The 19,732-nt window shown below is 38.6% G+C and overlaps 1 protein-coding gene across 30 annotated transcripts in view; it reads right to left on the reverse strand.

Annotated features, from left to right (window-relative positions):
• Nucleotides 1-19,732, reverse strand: part of IGSF11 (immunoglobulin superfamily member 11) — a 446,505-nt gene that overhangs the window by 425,630 nt on the left and 1,143 nt on the right. The gene's annotated exons all lie outside the window — the stretch shown is intronic.

Consider the following 19,732-nt stretch of genomic DNA (forward strand, 5'->3'; position numbering starts at 1 on the left):
GCCGGCAGTGCCAAGATGGCCAACCTAGAAGCAGCTGCATTTGGAGGCTCCTGTTATGCGCGTTCGTATAAGAGACCAACTGAGCAGACTTAGTGTGAGGAACAAGGCTGTTTATTCACTTGGGTGCAAGTGGGCTGAGTCCGAGAAAGGGGTCTGCAAAGGGTGGTGGGATTATCATTGGTTCTTACAGGTTTCAGATAGGCAGTGGAGTCAGGAGCAATTTTTTAAGGGCAGGGGATGGACGTTACAAAGTATATTCACAAGGGCGGGGAGGAATGTTAAAAAGTACATTCACAAGGGCGGGACGGTGTATTGTCACAAGGGCAGGGAGGAATCTTACAAAGTACATTCACAGGGATGGGGAATATCACAAAGTACATTATCACAAGGGCGGGGGAATGTCACGATGGCCTGACCATGGTGCGGCCAGCTCAGAGGACTTTACAGCTCCCATCAAAAAAAATCATAATACGCCTGTGACTCCTTCACCGGCAACCAAGGTATCCAGGTTCTCTCATCAAAATTGAGTAGAAGGCTGGCATGACCCACAGAGAGAAGGGAGAGCAGTGTGGTGCTGCAGCCTACCTGAGAGCCACGTGGGGAAGGGGAACCACCTCTCCCCAGCCAAGGGAGGCGGTGAGTGAGCATGCTACCCAGCTGGGGAAACCGTGCAACCCACAGATCAGAAGACCCCACTCGCGAACCCATGCCACCGGGGCCTAGCTTCCCAGTCCTGGAATGCGTGGATTCTTACAGCTTTTCAGCTGGAATCTGCTTAAGCCTACCAAACTCCTGTGGGGAGGGGCGACCAGCACCGGCTGCTGCTGCCTGCTCTCTAAGCTGTTTGAGCTCCTCGAGGGAGGGGCAGCAGCCAGCACTGGGACTCACAACTGCCTAACATGCTCCCTGCGTGGGAGAAGAGTGACACCCATTTCTATAGCTCCAGGCTGCGCTTTTCCGCTGCTGGAGCCAGGGAGGCTGGACGGCTTGGTCCCAATACTTGTCCCCACAGCCTAACACATTGGCTATGGCAGTCAGCAGCCAGAGTGCCTCTTCAGGTCTAACCCTGACCCATCCTTCCTCAGTGGGCGGGGCTTCCCTGCAGGATCTCCAGTAACTCCAGCCAGAGGCTCAGGGACAGAATTCAGATCTCCCTGGGCCTGAGCCCCTAAGGGGAGGGATGGCTGCAGTCTCTGCAGACCAGCAAACTTAGCTGATCCTCCTGGTGGTTCTGAGGAATCCAGGCAGCCCAGACAAGTGGGTTTCCCCCCACAAAACACACCCACTCCACCAAGGGACAAAGTGCTTCATTAAACGAGTCCTGCTCCCTGTACCACCCAACTGGGTGAGGCACTCCAACAGGGGTTGTCAGATACTCTATATAGGAATGATCCTACTGGCATCAGGGTGGTGCCCCTTGAGGTCAGAGGTCCCAGAAGAAGGAGGAGGCACCAATCTTGGCTGCTCTCCAGCCTCCTTGAATGACATCTCCAGGCAAGGGAGCAAATCAGATAAGGCCTGAAGCAAATCCCCAGCAAACTGCAGCAGCCCTAAAGAAGAGGGACCTGACTATTGAAAGAAAAACAAGCAGAAAGCGACAACAACAGCATCAACAACAACAACAACAACAACAAAAAGGAATCTACAAAAACCCCATCCAAGGGTCAGCAGCCTCAAAGTCCAAAACTAGACAAACTCACAAAGATAAGAATCAATGAAAAAATGCTGAAAACCCAAAAGGTCAGAGTGCCTCTTCTCCTCCAAATGATTGCAATGTCTCTCCATCAAGGGCACAGAACTGGATGGAGGATCAGATGAAAGAATTGACAGAAGTAGGCTTTGGAAGATGGGTACTAAAAAACTATGATGAGTTAAAGAAGCACGTTCTAACCCAATGCAAAGAAGCTAAGAACCTTGATAAAAAGTTAGAGGAATTGCTAACTAGAATAGCCAGTTTAGAGAGGAACATAAATGACCTGATGGAGCTGCAAAACACAGCACAAGAATTTCATGAAGAATACACAAGTATCAACAGCTGAATCAACCAAGCGGAAGAAAGGATATCAGTGTGAAGACCACCTTACTGAAATAAGACATGCAGACAAGAATTTAAAAAAAAAATGAAAAGGAATGAAAAAAGCCTCCAAGAAATATGGGACTTCATAAAATGACCAAACCTACGATTGATTGGAGTACCAGGAGACAGGGAGAATGGAAACAAGATGGAAAACACGCTTCAGCATATGATCCAGGAAGATTTCCCAGGATATGATCTCCTGGGAAGATCCAGGAGAACTTCCCCAACTTTGCCAACATGCAAATTCAGGAAATACAGAGAACACCATTAAGATACTCCACGAGAAGATCAACCCCAAGACACACAATCATCAGATTCTCCAAAGTCGAAATGAAGGAAAAACTGTTAAGGGCAGCCAGAGAGAAAGGCCAGGTCACCTACAAAGGGAAGCCCATCAGACTAACAGCAGACCTCTCAGCAGAAACTCTACAAGCCAGAAGAGATTGGGAGCCAATATTCGGCATTCTTAAAGAAAACAGTTTTCAACCCAGAATTTCATATCCAGCCAAATGAAGCTTCATAAGCAAAGGATAAATAAAATCCTTTCTAGACAAGCAAATGCTAAGGGATTTCATTACCAGCAGGCCTGCCCTGCAAGAGCTCCTGAAAGAAACATTAACTATGGAAAGGAAAAGCCGGTACCAGCCACTGCAAAAACACACCAAAATATAAAAACTAATGACACATGAAGAAACTGCATCAACTAGTGTGCAAAACAACCAAAGAGCATCATCATGACACGATCAAACTCCAAACATAACAATACTAACCTCAAATGTAACTGGGACTGGGCACAGTGACTCACACCTGTAATCCCAGCACTTTGGGAGGCCAAGGCAGGTGAATTACCTGCAGTCAGGAGTTTGAGACCAACCTGGCCAACATGGTGAAAATCTATATCTATTAAAAATACAAAAATCAGCTGGGTGTGGTGGTAGGTGCCTATAGTCCAGCTACTAGGGAGGCTGAGGCAGGAGAATTGTTTGAATCTGGGAGGTGGAGGTTGCAGTGAGCTGAGAGCATGACACTGCACTCCAGCCTGGGTGAGAGTGAGAAAGAAAGAAAGAAAAGAAAGAAAGAGAGAGAGAAAGAGAGAAACAGAGAAAGAGAGAGAGAGAGAGAAAGGAAGGAAAAGAAAATGTAACTGGGCTAAATGCCCTAATTAAAAGACACAGACTGGCAAAAAAAGGAGTCAAGACCCATTGGCGTGCTGTATTCAGGAGAACCATCTTATGTGCAAAGACACACACAGGCTCAAAATAAAGGGATGCAGGGAAATTTACCAAACAAATAAAAAGAAAAAAAAAGCAGGGTTGCAACCCTAGTCTCTGACAAAACAGATTTTAAACCAAAAAAGATCAAAAAAGACAAAGAAGGGTATTACATAATGGTAAAGGGAACAATTCAACAAGAAAAGCTAACTATTCTGAATATATAGGAGTGTAAATTAGTTCAACCATTGTGGAAGACAGTATGGCAACTCCTCAAGAATCTAGAACCAGAAATACCATTTGACCCAGCAATCCCATCACTGGGTGTATTCCCAAAGGAATATAAATCATTCTACTATAAAGACATATGCACATGTATTTTTATTGCACCACTATTTACAATAGCCAGGACATGGAACCAACCCAAATTCCCATCAATGACAGGCTGGATAAAGAAAATGTGGACATATACACTATGGAATACTATGAAGCCATAAAAAATGAGATCATGTCCTTTGCAGGGACATGGATGAAACTGAAAGCCCTCATCCTCAGCAAAGTAGCGCAGGAACAGAAAACCAAACACCGCATATTCTCACTCGTAAGTGGGAGGTGAACATTGAGAAAACATGGACACAGAGAGGGGAACAACAACACCAGGGCCTGTTGTGGGGTGGGGGTGAGGGGAGAGAACTTAGAGGATGAGTTAATAGGTGCAGCAAACCACCATGGCACACGTATACCTATGTACCAAACCAGCCCGTTCTGCATACATGTATCCCGTTTCTTTTTTAGAAGAAATAAAGAAAAATAAATCATCTAAAGGTATAAAATTCACTGGTGATAGTAAGTACACGGAAAAATACACAGAATATTATAACACTATAACTGGGGTATGTAAACTACTCTTATGTAGAAAGACTAAAAGATGAACAAATCAAAAATCATTACTAAAATATGAGCCATTTGAAAATAATAATTTTTCAAAAAATAGTACTATAAGATATAAATAGAAACAACAAAAAGTTAAAAAGCAGGGGGATGAAGTTAAGGTGTAGAGTTTTTATTAGCTTTTTGTTTGTTTTCTTATTCAAACAGTGTTAAGTTGCTATAAACTTAAAATAACTGATTATAAGATAGTATTTGCAAGCCTCATGGTAACCTCAAATCAAAAAACATACAATGGATACACAAAAAATAAAAAGCAACCATGTACAATGGCTCATACCTGTAATCTCAATGATTTGGGAGGCCAAGATAGGTGGATCATTTGAGCCCAGGAGTTCCAGACCAGCTTGGAAAATATAGTGAGACACTGTCTCTGAAAAGAATTTAAAAATTAGCCAGGTGTGGTGGCACATGCCTGTAGGCCCAGCTACTCAGGGAGCTGAGGTGAGAGGATTGCTTGGGTCCAGGAGGTCGACGCTGCAGTAAGCCATGATCACACCACTGCACTCCAGTATGGGCAACAGACCAAGACTCTGTCTTAAAAAAAAATTTTTTTAATTAAAAAAATTAAAGCAAGAAATTAAATCATACCACCAGAGAAAATCACCTTCACTAAAAAGAAGACAGAAAGGTCTGGTTTCTGTTCCAAGATGGCCGAATAGGAACAGCTCCAGTCTGCAGCTCCCAGAATGATTGATGCAGAAGATAGGTGATTTCTGCATTTCCAACTGAGATACCTGGTTCATCTCATTGGGACTGGTTGGAGAATGGGTGCAGCCCATAGAGGGTGAGCCAAAGCAGGGCAGGGCATTGCCTCACCCAGAAAGTGCAAAGGGTTGGGAGATTTCCCTTTCCTAGCCAAGGGAATCCATGATAGACTGTACTTGGAAAATCGGTATACTCTTGCCCAAATACTGCACTTTTCCCATGGTCTTAGCAACCAGCAGACCAGGAGATTCTCTCCTGTGCCTGGCTCGGCAGGTCTCACGCCCATAGAGCCTTGCTCACTGCTAGCACAGCAGTCTGAGATGGAATTGCAAGGCTGCAGCCTGGCGGGGGGAGGGGCATCCACATTACTGAGGCTTGAGTAGGTAAACAAAGTGGCCAGGAAGCTCGAACAGGGCGGAACCCACCACAGCTCAGCAAGACCTACTGCCTCTGTAGACACCACCTCTGTGGGCAGGGCATAACTGAACAAAAGGCAGCAGACAACTTCTGCAGACTTAAATGTCCCTGTCTGACAGCTCTGAAGAGAGCAGTGATTCTCCAGACAGACTGCCTCCTGAAGTGGGTCCCTGACCCACATGTAGCCTAACTCAGAGACACCTCCCAGTAGGGGCCAAAAGACACCTCATACAGGCAGGTGCCCCTCTGGGACGAAGCTTCCAGAGGAAGGATCAGGAAGCAATATTTGCTGTTCTGCAATATTTGCTGTTCTGCAGCCTACACTGGTAATATCCAGGCGAACGGCCTGGAGTGGACCCCCAGCAAACTCCAACAGACCTGCAGCTGAGGGATCTGACTGTTAGAAGGAAAACAAAGAGAAAGGAATAGAATCAACATCAACAACAAAAAAATCCTCACCAAAACCTCATCTGTAGGTCACCAACATCAAAGACCAAAGGTAGATAAAACCACAAAGATGGGGAGAAATCAGAGCAGAAAACCTGAAAATTCTGAACACAAGAGCACCTCTTCCCCTCCAAAGGATTGCAGCTCCTTGCCAGCAACAGAACAAAGCTGGACAGAGAATGACTTTGACAAGTTGACAGAAGTAGGGTTCAGAAGATCGGTAAATAACAAATTTATCTGAGCTAAAGGAGGATGTTCTAACCCATCCCAAGGAAGCTAAAAACCTTGAAAAAAAGGTTAGATGAATGGCTACTAGAATAAACAGTGGAGAGAAGACCTTAAATGACCTGATAGAGCTGAAAACCATGGCACAAGAACTTCATGATGTGTACACAAGCTTCACAGCAGATTCATTCAAGTGGAAGAAAGGATATCAGTGATTGAAGATCAAATTAATGAAATAGCGAGAAGACAAGATTAGAGAAAAAAGAGTAAAAAGAAGGGAACAAAGCCTCCAAGAAATATGGGACTATGTGAAAAGACCAAATCTACGTTTGACTGGTGGACCTGAAAGTGATGGGGAGAATGGAACCAAGTCAGAAAACACTCTTCAGGATATTATCTAGGAGAACTTCCCCAACCTAGCAAGGCAGGCCAACATTCAAATTCAGGAAATACAGAGAACACCACAAAGATACTCCTCAAGAAGACTAACCCCAAGACACATAATTGTCAGATTCACCAAGGTTGAAATGAAGGGAAAAAGGTTAAGGGCAGCCAGAGAGGAAGATCAGGTTACCCACAAAGGGAAGCCCATCAGACTAACAGCAGATCTCTTGGCCGAAACCCTACAAGCCAGAAGAGAGTGAGGGCCAATATTCAACACTCTTGAAGAAAAGAATTTTCAACCCAGAATTTCATATCCAGCCAAACTAAGCTTCATAAGTGAAGGAGAAATAAAATACTTTACAGACAAGCAAATGCTCAGAGATTTTGTCACCACCAGGCCTACCTTACAAGAGCTCCTGAAGGAAGAACTAAATATGGAAAGGAACGACCAGTACCAGCCACTGCAAAAACATGCCAAACTGTAAAGACCATCGATGCTATAAAGAAACTGTATCAATTAATGGAAAAAATAACCAGCTGACATCATAATGACAGGATCAAATTCACATATAACAATATTAACCTTAAATGTAAATGGGTTAAATGCTCCAATTAAAAGACACAGACTGGCAAATTGGATAAAGAGTCAAGACCCATCAGTGTGCTATATTCAGGAGACCCATCTCACATGCAGAGACACATATAGGCTCAAAATAAAGGGATGGAGGAAGGTCTACCAAGCAAACAGAAAGCAAAAAAAAAAAAAAAAAAAAAAAAGCAGGGGTTGCGATCCTAGTCTCTGATAACACAGACTTTAAACCAACAAAGATGAAAAGAGACAAAGAAGGCCATTGCGTAATATTAAAGGGATCAATTCAACAGTAAGAGCTAACTATCCTAAATAGATATGCACCCAATATGGGAGCACGCAGATTCATAAAGCAAGTCCTTAGAGACCTATAAAAGACTTAGACTCCCGCATAATAATAATGGGAGACTTTAACATCCCACTGTCAATAGTAGACAGATCAATGAGACAGGTTAACAAGGATATCCAGGACTTGAACTCAGCTCTGCACCAAGCAGACCTAATAGACATCTACAGAACTCTCCACCCCAAATCAATAGAATATACATTCTTCTCAGCACATCACACTTACTCTAAAATTGACCACATACTTGGAAGTAAAGCACTCCTCAGCAAATGTAAAAAAACGGAAATCACAACAAACTGTCTCTCAGACCACAGCACAATGAAATTAAAACTTAATATTAAGAAACTCACTCAAAACCACACAACTACATGGAAACTGAACAATCTTCTCCTGAATGGCTACTGGGTAAATAACAAAATAAAGGCAGAAATAAAGATGTTCTTTGAAACCAATGAGAACAACGACATAACATACCAGAATCTCTGGGACACATTTAAAGTAGTGTGTAGAAGGAAATTTATAGCACTAAATGCCCACAACTGAAAGCAGTAAAGATCTAAAATCGACACCATAACATCACAATTAAAAGAACTAGAGAAGCAAGAGCAAACAAATTCAAAAGCTAGCAAAAGGCAAAAAATTACTAAGATCAGAGCAGAACTGAAAGAGATAGAGACACAAAAAAACCCTTCAAAAAATCAATGAATCCAGGAGCTGGTTTTTTGAAAAGATCAACAAAATTGATAGAACGCTAGCAAGACTAGTAAAGAAGAAAAGAGAGAAGAATCAAATAGGGGTGCAATAAAAAATGATAAAGGGGATATTACCACCAATCCCACAGAAATACAAACTACCTTCAGAGAATACTATAAACACCTCTATGCGAATAAACTAGAAAATCTAGAAGAAATGGATAAATTCCTGGGCACAGGCACCCTCTCAAGAATAAACCAGGAAGAAGGTGAATCTCTGAATAGACCAATAACAGGTTCTGAAATTGAGGCAATAATTAATAGCCTACCAACCAAAAAAAGTCCAGCACCAGACGGATTCACAGCCAAATTCTAAAAGAGGTACAAAGAGGAGCTGGTACCATTCCTTCTGAAACTATTCCAATCAATAGAAAAAGAGGGAATCCTCCCTAACTCATTTTATGAGGCCAGCATCATCCTGCTACAAAAGCCTGGAAGAGACACAACAACAAAAAGAGAATTTTAGACCAATATCCCTAATTAACATCGATGCGAAAATCTTCAATAAAATACTGGCAAACCGAATCCAGTAGCACATCAAAAAGTCTATCCACCATGATCAAGTTGGCTTCACCCCTGGGATGCAAGGCTGATTCAACATATGCCAATCAATAAACGTAATCCATCACATAAACAGAACCAAAACCACATGATTATCTCAACAGATGCAGAAAAGGCCTTTGACAAAACTCAACAGCCCTTCATGCTAAAAACTCTCAATAAACTAGGTATTGATAGAACACATCTCAAAATAATAAGAGCTATTTATGACAAACCCATAGCGAATATCATACTGAATGGGCAAAAACTGGAAGCATTCCCTTTGAAAACCACCACAAGACAAGGATGCCCTCTCTCACCACTCCTTTTCAACATGGTGTTGGAAGTTCTGGCCAAGGCAATCAGGCAGGAGAAAGAAATAAAGGGTATTCAATTAGGAAAAGAGGAAGTCAAAGGGTCCCTGTTTGCAGATGACATGATTGTCTATTTAGAAAACCCCATCGTCTCAGCCCAAAATCTCCTTAAGCTCATAAGCAACTTCAGCAAAGCTCAGGATACAAAATCAATGTGCAAAAATCACAAGCATTCTTATACACCAATAACGGACAAACAGAGAGCCAAATCATGAGTGAACTCCCATTCACAACTGCTACAAAGAGAATAAAATACCTAGGAATCCAACTTACAAGGGATGTGAAGGACCTCTTCAAGGAGAACTACAAACCACTGCTCAATGAAATAAAAGAGGACACAAACAAATGAAAGAACATTCCATGCTCACGGATAGCTTCCTATCTGTGATCAACATCATGAAAATGGCCATACTGCCCAAGGTAATTTATAGATTTAATGCCAACCCCATCAAGCAAAATGACTTTCTTCACAGAATTGGAAAAAACTAAAGTTCATATGGAACCAAAAAAGAGTCCACATAGCCAAGACAATCCGAAGCAAAAAGAACAAAGCTGGAGGCATCACGCTACCTGACTTCAAACTATACTACAAGGCTACAGTAACCACAACAGCATACACAGATACACAGACCAAAACAGATACACAGACCAATAGAACCGAACAGAGGCCTCAGAAATAACACCACACATCTACAACCATCTGATCTTTGACAAACCTAACAAAAACAAGAAATGGGGAAATGATTCCCTATTTAAAAGTGGTGCTGGGAAAACTAGCTAGCCATATGTAGAAAGCTGAAACTGGATCCCTTCCTTACACCTTATAGAAAAATTAATTCAAGACGGATTAAAGACTTAAATGTAAGATCTAAAACCATAAAAACCCTAGAAGAAAACCTAGGCAATACCATTCAGGACATAGGCATGGGCAAGGACTTCATGTCTAAAACACAAAAACCAATGGCAACGAAAGCCAAAATTGACAAATGGGATCTAATTAAACTAAAGAGCTTCTGCACAGCAAAAGAAACTACCATCAGTGTGAACAGGCAACCTACAGAATGGGAGAAAATTTTTGCAATCTACCCATCTGACAAAGGGCTAATATCCAGAATCTACAAAAAACTCAAACAAATTTACAAGAAAGAAACAAACAACCCCATCAAAAAGTGGGCAAAGGATATGAACAGACACTTCGCAAAAGAAGACATTTATGCAGCCAACAGACACATGAAAAAATGCTCATCATCACTGGTCATCAGAGAAATGCAAATCAAAATCACAATGAGATACCATCTCACACAGGTTAGAATGGTGATCATTAAAAAGTCAGGAAACAACAGATGCTGGAGAGGATGTGGAGAAATAGGAACGTTTTTATACTGTTGGTGGGAGTGTAAATTAGTTCAATCATTGTGGAAGACAGTGTGGCAATTCCTCAGGGATCTAGAACTAGAAATACCATTTGACCCAGCCATCCCATTACTGGGTATATACCCAAAGGATTATAAATCATGCTACTATGAAGACACATGCACACGTATGTTTACTGCAGCACTATTCACAATAGCAAAGACTTGGAACCAACCCAAATGTCCACCGATAATAGACTAGATTAAGAAAATGTGGCACATATACACCATGGAATATTATGCAGCCATAAAGAAGAATGAGTTCATGTCCTTTGCAGGGAAATGGATGAAGATGGAAACCATCATTCTAAGCAAACTATCACAAGGACAGAAAACCAAACACCACATGTTCTCACTCATAGGTGGGAATTGAACAATGAGAACACTTGGACACGGGGAAGGGAACATCACACACCAGCACCTGTAATGGGCTTTGGGGCTGGGGTAGGGATAGCATTAGGAGAAATATCTAATGTTAATGACGAGTTGATGGGTGCAGCGAACCAACATGGCACATGTATACCTATGTAACAAACCTGCACGTTGTGCACATGTACCCTAGTACTTAAAGTATAATAATTAAAAAGAAAAAAAGAAGACAGAAAGGAAAGAAAGAAGGAAGAGAATACTACAAAACAACCAGAAAATAAATAACAAAACAGCAGGAATCAGTTCTTGCTTATCAATAATAATGTTGAATGTAAAGGGACTTAACTCCTCAATAAAAAAGACATACAGTGGCTGAATGAACAAAAAGAAAAACATGACCCAATGATCTGTTGCCAAGAAGAAACACACTTCACCTATGAAGGCACACATAGACTGAAAATTAAGGGATGGAAAAGGATATTCCATGTCTATGGAAATCAAACAAAGAGCAGGAGTAGCTATATTTATATCAGATAAAATAGATTTCAAGACAAAAACTATAAAAAGAGACAAAGAAGGTCACTATATAAAGATAAAGGGATCAATTCAGCAAAAGTATATAACAATCATAAATACATATGCACCTAACATGGGAGCACTCATATGTTATTAGAGGTAAAGAAGGAAATAAACCCCAGTACATTAATAGCTGAAGATTTCAACACCCCGCTTTCAGCATTAGACAGATCTTCCAAACAGAAAATCAACAAAGAAACTTCAGATCTTTGTCTGCAGATCCAGATATAATCTTGTATTTGGAAAAACCTCGGGACTCCACAAAAAAAACTATTAGAATTGATAAACAAATTTAGTAAAGATGCAAAATACAAAATCAACATACAAAAGCCAGTAGCATTTCTATATGCCAACAGCAAGCAATCTGAAAAAGAAATCAAGAAAGTAATGCCATTTACAATAACTAAAAATAAAATTATGTGTCTAGGAATTAATTAAAGTGAAAGATCTCTACAATAAAAGCTATAAGACACTGACGAAAGAAATTGAGGAGGACACCAAAAAGTGGAAAGATATTCCATGTTCATGGATTAAAAGAATCATTATTTTTTAAATGTCCATACTACCCAAAGCAATCTATAGATGTAATGCAATCCCTATCAAAATACCAATTATATTCTTCACAGAAATAAAAAAAAATCCTAAAATTTATATGGAACAACAAAAGATCCAGAATAGCCAAAGCTATCCTAAGCAAAAAGAAAAGTGGAGGAATCACATTACCTGTCTTCAAATTATACTACAGATCTATAATAATGAAGATGGCATGATACTGGCATAAAAACAGACACATAGACCAGAGGAACAGAATAGAAAACCCAGAAGTAAATCTATACATCTACAATGAATTCATTTTTGACAAAGTTTCCAAGAACATACATTGCGGAAAGGACAGTCTCTTCAATAAATGATGCAGGGAAAATTGGATAGCCATATGCAGGAGAATGAAACTGGACTCCTATCTCTCACCATATAAAAGAATCAAATCAAAATTAAAGACAAATCTAAGACTACAAACTATGAAACTACCAAAAGAAAACTTTGGGGAAACTCTCCAGTACATTGGGCTGAGCAGAGTTCTTAAGTAATATCCCACAGGCACAGGAAACCAAAGCAAAAATGGACAAATTGGATAACATCAAGTTAAAAAGCTTTTGCACAGCCAAAGAAACAATGAAGTGAATAGACAACCCATAAAATGAGAGAAAATATTTTCAAACTACCCATCTGACAAGGGATTAATAACCAGAATATATGAGGCACTCAAACAACTCTATTGGAAAAAATCTGATAATCCAATCAAAAATGGGCAAAAGATCCAAATACACATTTCTCAAAAGAAGACATACAAATGGCAAACTGGCATATGAAAAAGTGCACAACATCATTGATCATCAGAGAAATGCAAATCAAAACTACAATGAGATGCCATCTCACCCCAGTTAAAATGGTTTTTATCCAAAAGACAGGCAACATTGAATGCTGGTGAGGATGTGAAGAAAAAAGAACCCTTGTAGACTGTTGGTGAGAATGTAAATTATTTTCACTATGGAGAAAAGTTTGGAGGTTCCCCAACAAAAAAAAAAAACTAAAAATTGAGCTACCATATGATCCACAATCCCACTGTTGGGTATTTACCCAAAAGGAAGGAAATCAGTATGTCAAAGAGATATCTTCACTCCCATGTTTATTGCTGCACTATTCACAATAGCCAATATTTGGAAGCAACCTGAGTGTCCATCAACAGATTAATGGATTTTTAAAATGTGGTATATATATACAATGGAGTACCACTTAGCCATAAAAAAAGAATGGGGCCAGATGCAGTGGTTCATGCCTGTAATCCTAACACTTTGGGAGGCCAAAGCAGGCAGATCACTTGAGTTCTGGAGTTCGAGACCAGCCTGGCCAACATGGTGAAATCCCATCTCTACTAAAAATACAAAAATTTTCTAGGCATGGTGGCACATGCCTGTAATCCCAGCTACTTGGGAGGCTGAGGCCTGAGAATCGCTTGAACCTAGGAGGTGGAGGTTACAGTGAGCTGAGATTGTTCCACTGCACTACAGCCTGGGCAACACAGCAAGACTCTGTCTCAAGAAAAAAAAATGGGATCCTGTCATTTGCAACAACCTGGATGGAACTGGAGATCATAATGTTAAGTGAAATAAACCAGGCACAGAAAGACAAATTTCACATGTTCTCGCTTATTTGTGGGAGCTAGAAATAAAAACAATTGAACTCATGGAGCTAGAGAGTAGAAGGATGGTTAACAGAGGCTGGGAAGTGTAGTGGGGAATTGAGGGAAAGTGGGGATGGTTAAGGAGAACAAAAGCACAGAAGGAATGAATAAGACCTAGTATTTGCTAGCACAACAGGGTTAGTATAGAAAAAAAATTAATTCTACATTTTAAAATAACTAAAAAAGTGTAATTGGATTGTTTAAGACACAAAGATAAATGCTTGAGGTGACAGATACCCCATTTACCCTGATCTGATTATTACACATTGCATACTTGTATCAAAATATCTCATTTAACCCATAGATATATACACCTACTATATAACCAAAAAATATATATGAATAACAATGAAAAAATAGGTTATATATTTCCCGGTAAATAAAAACGGACATAATCACTATCAAACCATCCTGCCATATAAAATACTAAAATGAGTCCTTCAGGCCAGAATGAAAGCATACTTGATGGTAATTCAAATCCATGTAAAGAATAAAGAGCAACAGTAAAGATAAGTACATTAGGTATTTGATATGGTTTGGCTGTGTCCCCACTCAAATCTCATCTTGTAGCTCCCATAATTCCCACGTGTTGTAGGAGGTACCCGGTGGGAAATAATTGAATCAAGGGGGTGGATCTTTTCTGTGCTGTTCTCATGAATAAGTCTCATGAGATCTGATGGTTTTAAAAACAAGAGTTTCCCTGCACAAGCTCTCTCTTTTTGCCTGCTGCCATCCATGTAAGACGTGACTTGCTCTTCCTTGCCTTCTGCCATGAGTGTGAGACCTCCCCAGTCACAACTCTAAGTCCATTAAACCTCTTTATTTTGTAAACTGCCCAGTCTCGGGTATGTCTTTATCAGCAGTGTGAAAAATGGACTAATATAGTATTATAAAAGATGTTATAAACACACTTTTCTATCTAACTGTTTCCTTCTCCTACCTGTTTTAAAAGATAACAGCATAAATCAATTACAATAGCTGTGTGAATGGGTTTATAATCTCTAAAGATGTAATTTGTATGAAAATAATAATACAAAGAATGGTGACGGGAACATAGATATACTGGAGCAAAGTTTTTGTATAATACTGAAGTTACGTTAGTATAAATCCAAACAAGATTATTTTAAGCTAAGATTAAACTAACTGTAATATCCAGATAAATCAGAAAGAAAATAACTCCAAAAATAGTAAAATAAACAGCAATCAAATTTAAAAGGTACACTAGGAAATATCTATTTAACACAATAAAAGAAAGACTTGAGGAACAAAAAATATATGACATATATAAAATAATAAAATAAAACATGTATATCCTACTTATAAATCAAAAGGCAGAGATAGTCAGAATGGACCCTCCCCCCAAAAAAAAACCAACTATACCACTACGTATATACTGTCTACAAGAGACAAACTTTAGATCAAAAGACACAAATAGGTTGAAAGTAAAAAGATTTTTTAAAATATGCCATGCATGAAGTAATCAAAGAGAGCTGGAGTGGCTATACTATGAGACAAAATAGATTTTAGGACAAAAATTGTTACTTGAAAAAGTACATTTTATAATGATAAGAAGGTCAATCTATCAGGTATATATAATGATTATAAACACATATGGCCCTAACAACAGAACCCCAAAAATATGTGAAGCAAAAACTTACAGAATTGAAGTGAGATATGGATAACTCAAGAATATAGTTGGAGATGTCAATACTCCACTTTCAATAATAGAACCAACTAAGCAGAAGATCAACCAAGAAAGAGAAGACTTAACTAACACTATAAATCAACTAGACCTAACAGACTTCTAGAGAACATTCCGCCCAACCGCAGCAGAATATACATTCTTTTAAGTGCACATGAACATTATCCAAGATAAACCATATGTTATACCATAAAACAAGCCTCAGTAAATTTTAAAAGATTAAAATCATACAAGGCCAGACACAGTGGCTCATGCCTGTAATCCTAGCACTTTGGGAGGCCGAGGAGGGTGGATCACCTGAGGTCAGGAGTTCGAGACCAGTCTGGCTAACATGGCGAAACCCCATCTCTACTAAAAATACAAAAATTAGCCAGGCATGGTGGCACATGCCTGTAATCCCAGCTACTCAGGAGGCTGAGGCAGGAAAATTGCTTGACCCAGGAGGCAGAGGTTGCAGTGAGCCGAGACCATGCCATTGCACTCCAGCCTGGGCCACAGGAGACTCTGTCTCATTAAAAAAAAAAAAATACAAAATATATTCTGCAATCACAGTGAAATTAAAAGATAAATCAACAGAAAAAATTTAGAAAAATCAGAAATATGTGGAAATTAAACAACACATTCTTAATTAACCAATGGATTAAAGAAGAAATCACAAAAGAAATTAGAAAATACTTTGAGATAAATCCAAATGAAAACACAACATACTAAAACTTATGGGATACAGGAAAGCAATGCTTAGAGGAAAATTTATTGCTATAGAGGCCTATATTTTAAAAACAACAAAGGTCCCAAATCAATAGCCTAATTTTCCACCTTAAAAAACTATAAAAAAGAGCAAACTATACCCACACCAAGCAGAAGGAATGAAATAATAAAGATTAGAGATATGTTAATATAATGGAGAATATAAAATGAGAATATAAAAATGACAGAAAAATAATTTAAAGGTTGTTTTTTCAAAATATTAACAAAATTGAAAAGCTTTTAACTAGGTTGACCACATTAAAAAAAGACTCAAATAACTAAAATAAGTAATGAAAAAAGGGACATTACAATATAGATTATCTATATTATCTAATATATTAGATACATTAGATAAAATATCCAATATATATTTCTAATATCTATATATCTAATATAGATATATATTATCTAATACAAATGGGCACATTCTCAGAAAGGCTTAAATATCAAAACTACTGTGCTATCATGTTTATTGTAGTATTATTGTGAATAAATAGCCAAGATATGGAAATAACCTAAGTATCCATCAACATAACTCTCAGGACGGAAAAGTGGCTATAAAGAGGGCATTCCTCAAAAACATTGAAAGGCAACCTGCTGGCATCTGGGTAAAAAGACTAAAATCATGGTTAAATAACGGACACACTGAAAGTTTGGGAGGAAAAGCTGGGGAGAGAGATTATTTGAATAATTAGTGTATCAAAAAGTTTCTGGCCGGGCGCGGTGGCTCACGCTTGTAATCTCAGCACTTTGGGAGGCCGAGGAGGACGGATCACGAGGTCAGGAGATCAAAACCATCCTGACTAACACGGTGAAACCCCTCTCTACTAAAAATACAAAAAATTAGCTGGGCGTGGTGGCGGGCACCTGTAGTCCCAGCTACTCGGGAGGCTGAGGCAGGAGAATGGCGTGAACCTGGGAGGCGGAGCTTGCACTGAGCCGAGATCGCGCCACTGCATTCCAGCCTGGGCGACAGAGCAAGACTCCATCTCAAAAAAAAAAAAAAAAAAAAAGTGTCTGCATGTATTGGACATCCAGAAAAGCACATGCATGCCCACGGAATGATGCAAGTAACATACAAACTGTCCAGACTTTACCTTTTGTTTTTTTATTATGAAGTATGCAAAGAAACAACAAAGTATGGCTAGGAGAAATTAAAATAAACTGCTACTAAGGAAGCACAGATATTGGACCAAAACTTTAAATCAACTGTCTTAAAAATGTTCAAAGAGCTAGGGGAAGATAGGTCAATTGAAATTCTTCAGCCTGAAGAAAAGGAAGAAGAATGAAGAAAAATTTATAGAGCCTCAGAGACTTATAAGACACCCTTAAGTGTACCACTTATGCATGGTGGGAGCTCCAGAAAAAGAGGAGAGAGAGAAAGGGAAAGAAAAAATATTTAAAGAAGTAATGGCTGAAAATGTTACAAATTTGATAAAAGAAATGATTGTACACATTCAGGAAGCTCAACAAACTCCAAAAGAATAACATAAAAGATCCACACTGATACATGACAATAAAACTTTCAAAAGAGAAAGACATTTTGAAAGAGAAAATATTGAAAGCAGCAAAAAAGAAGTGATTCCTCACATATTAAGATACTGAAGGTGAACAGTCAATTTCTCAGCAGAATTCATGGAAGTGAGAAAGCAGTAAGACAACATATTTACAGTTGAAAAAGATACCATCAACCAGAAATTCTACATTCAGCAAAACTACCTTTCAGAAATAAAGAAGAAATTAAGACATTCCCAGATAAACAAATCCTAAGTTCATCTATAGTAGGCCTGCCATACAAGAAATTCTAAAAGGATATCCTCAAGTAGAAATGAAAGATATAGTAACTTGAAGCCATATGAAGAAATAAAAAAAAACTGGTTTTGGTATCTATATAGGTGATTTAATAGCCAGCATTGTATTTTTGGTTTGAACCTCTTTTTATGTATGATTTAAATGATGGATGTACAAAATAATTATAATAAATCTATGTTAATAGGTACACACTGTATAAAGATGCTATTTGTGTCAACAATAACACACAAAAAAGGAGAGACAGACATGTATTATATAATAGCAGGGTTTTGTATACCATTGAAGCTAGGATGGTTTTAATTCAAAATAGGTTGTTATAAGTTTAGGAGGCCAATTGTAATCTCTAAGTAACCACTAAGACAATAACTAAAAATATATATACAGAAAAGGAATGAGAAAGGAATCAACATGATACACTATAAAAAAAATCAACTAAACACAAAGGATGGTAGTAATGGAAGAACTGAGGAACAGAAAACATGTAAAAATAAATAGCAAAATGACAGAAGTCCTTCCATAGCAGTAATTACTTTAAATGTAGATGGATTAAGCTTTCCAATAAAAAGACAAAGATTGGCAAAATAGATTTTTTAAAATGTGATCCGACTATATAGTGTAAGATTCTTTTTAGTTTCAAAGACATTAATAAGTTGAAAATACAACTAGGGAAAAAGATATGCCATGCAAATAATAAACAAAAGAGAGCTGGAGCTGCTATACTAATACCAGACAAAATAGACTTTAAGTCAAAAACTGTTATAAGGGACGAAGAAGTGCATTATATATTGATAAACGCGTCAATTAAACAAGAAGACTTTATTTCTTCTTGTTTATAATATTTATTTATAGAAAATAATTATTTGTAGAAAACAACAAGCTCAAATTATATGAAGCAAACATTGACAGATTTGAAGGGAAAAGCAGACAGTTCTACAATAAGAGTTGGAGATTTTAATACCCCACTTTTTTTGTGTGAAATAGGGTGTCACTCTGTGGCCCAGGCTGCAGTGCAGTGGCACAATCATGGCTCAGACAGCCTCAACCTCCTGGTCTCAAGCAATCCTCCCACCTCAGCCCACCAGTAGCTGGGACCACAGGCGCACACCACCACACCCGGCTGATTTTTTGTGTTTCTCACTTTGAATAATGAGTAGGACCCTAGACAGAAGGCCAGTAAGAAAATATAGGACTTGAACAACACTATTGACCAATTAGACCTAACGCATATGAAGAACATTCCACCCAACAATAGCAAATACACATTCTTTACATGGAATATTCTCCAGGATAAACCATATGTTAGGCCACAAAACAAGCCTTAGTATATTTTAAAAGATTGAAACCATACAATGTATCTTCTCTGAACACAGCAGAATGAAGCTAGAAATCAATAAGAGAAGGAAAACTGGAAAATTCATACATATTTGGAAATTAGACAACATACTTTTAAACAACCAATGTATCAAAGAAAAAAAATCACAGAGAAAATGAGAAAATATCTTCAGATGAATGAAAACATAACACCAAACACTTGAGAGATGCAGCAAAAGCATCAGCTCAGAGGGAAATTTGTAACTATAAAACAGCTACATTAAAAAAAAGATCTCAAATTGATAAATCATCATTTTGTAAAATATATACATACCTATAGATATAGACACATAGATTTGCATGGGGGTATTTCCAGAAGGATAAACATCAAAATGTCAATAAAGGTTATCTCTTGAGTGTTTGGGAATTTTTTTCTTTACGCTTTCTTTTTTATATTTCTATGATTATTACATTTAAGTTATAAAATGGAAAAATAAATCTCCAAAACCAATAGCACTTTGAAGCTACAAGCCATAACCCAAG

The sequence above is a fragment of the Pan troglodytes genome, chromosome 2, assembly GCF_028858775.2.
Source record: "Pan troglodytes isolate AG18354 chromosome 2, NHGRI_mPanTro3-v2.0_pri, whole genome shotgun sequence".
NCBI classification, from domain to species: Eukaryota; Metazoa; Chordata; class Mammalia; order Primates; family Hominidae; genus Pan; species Pan troglodytes.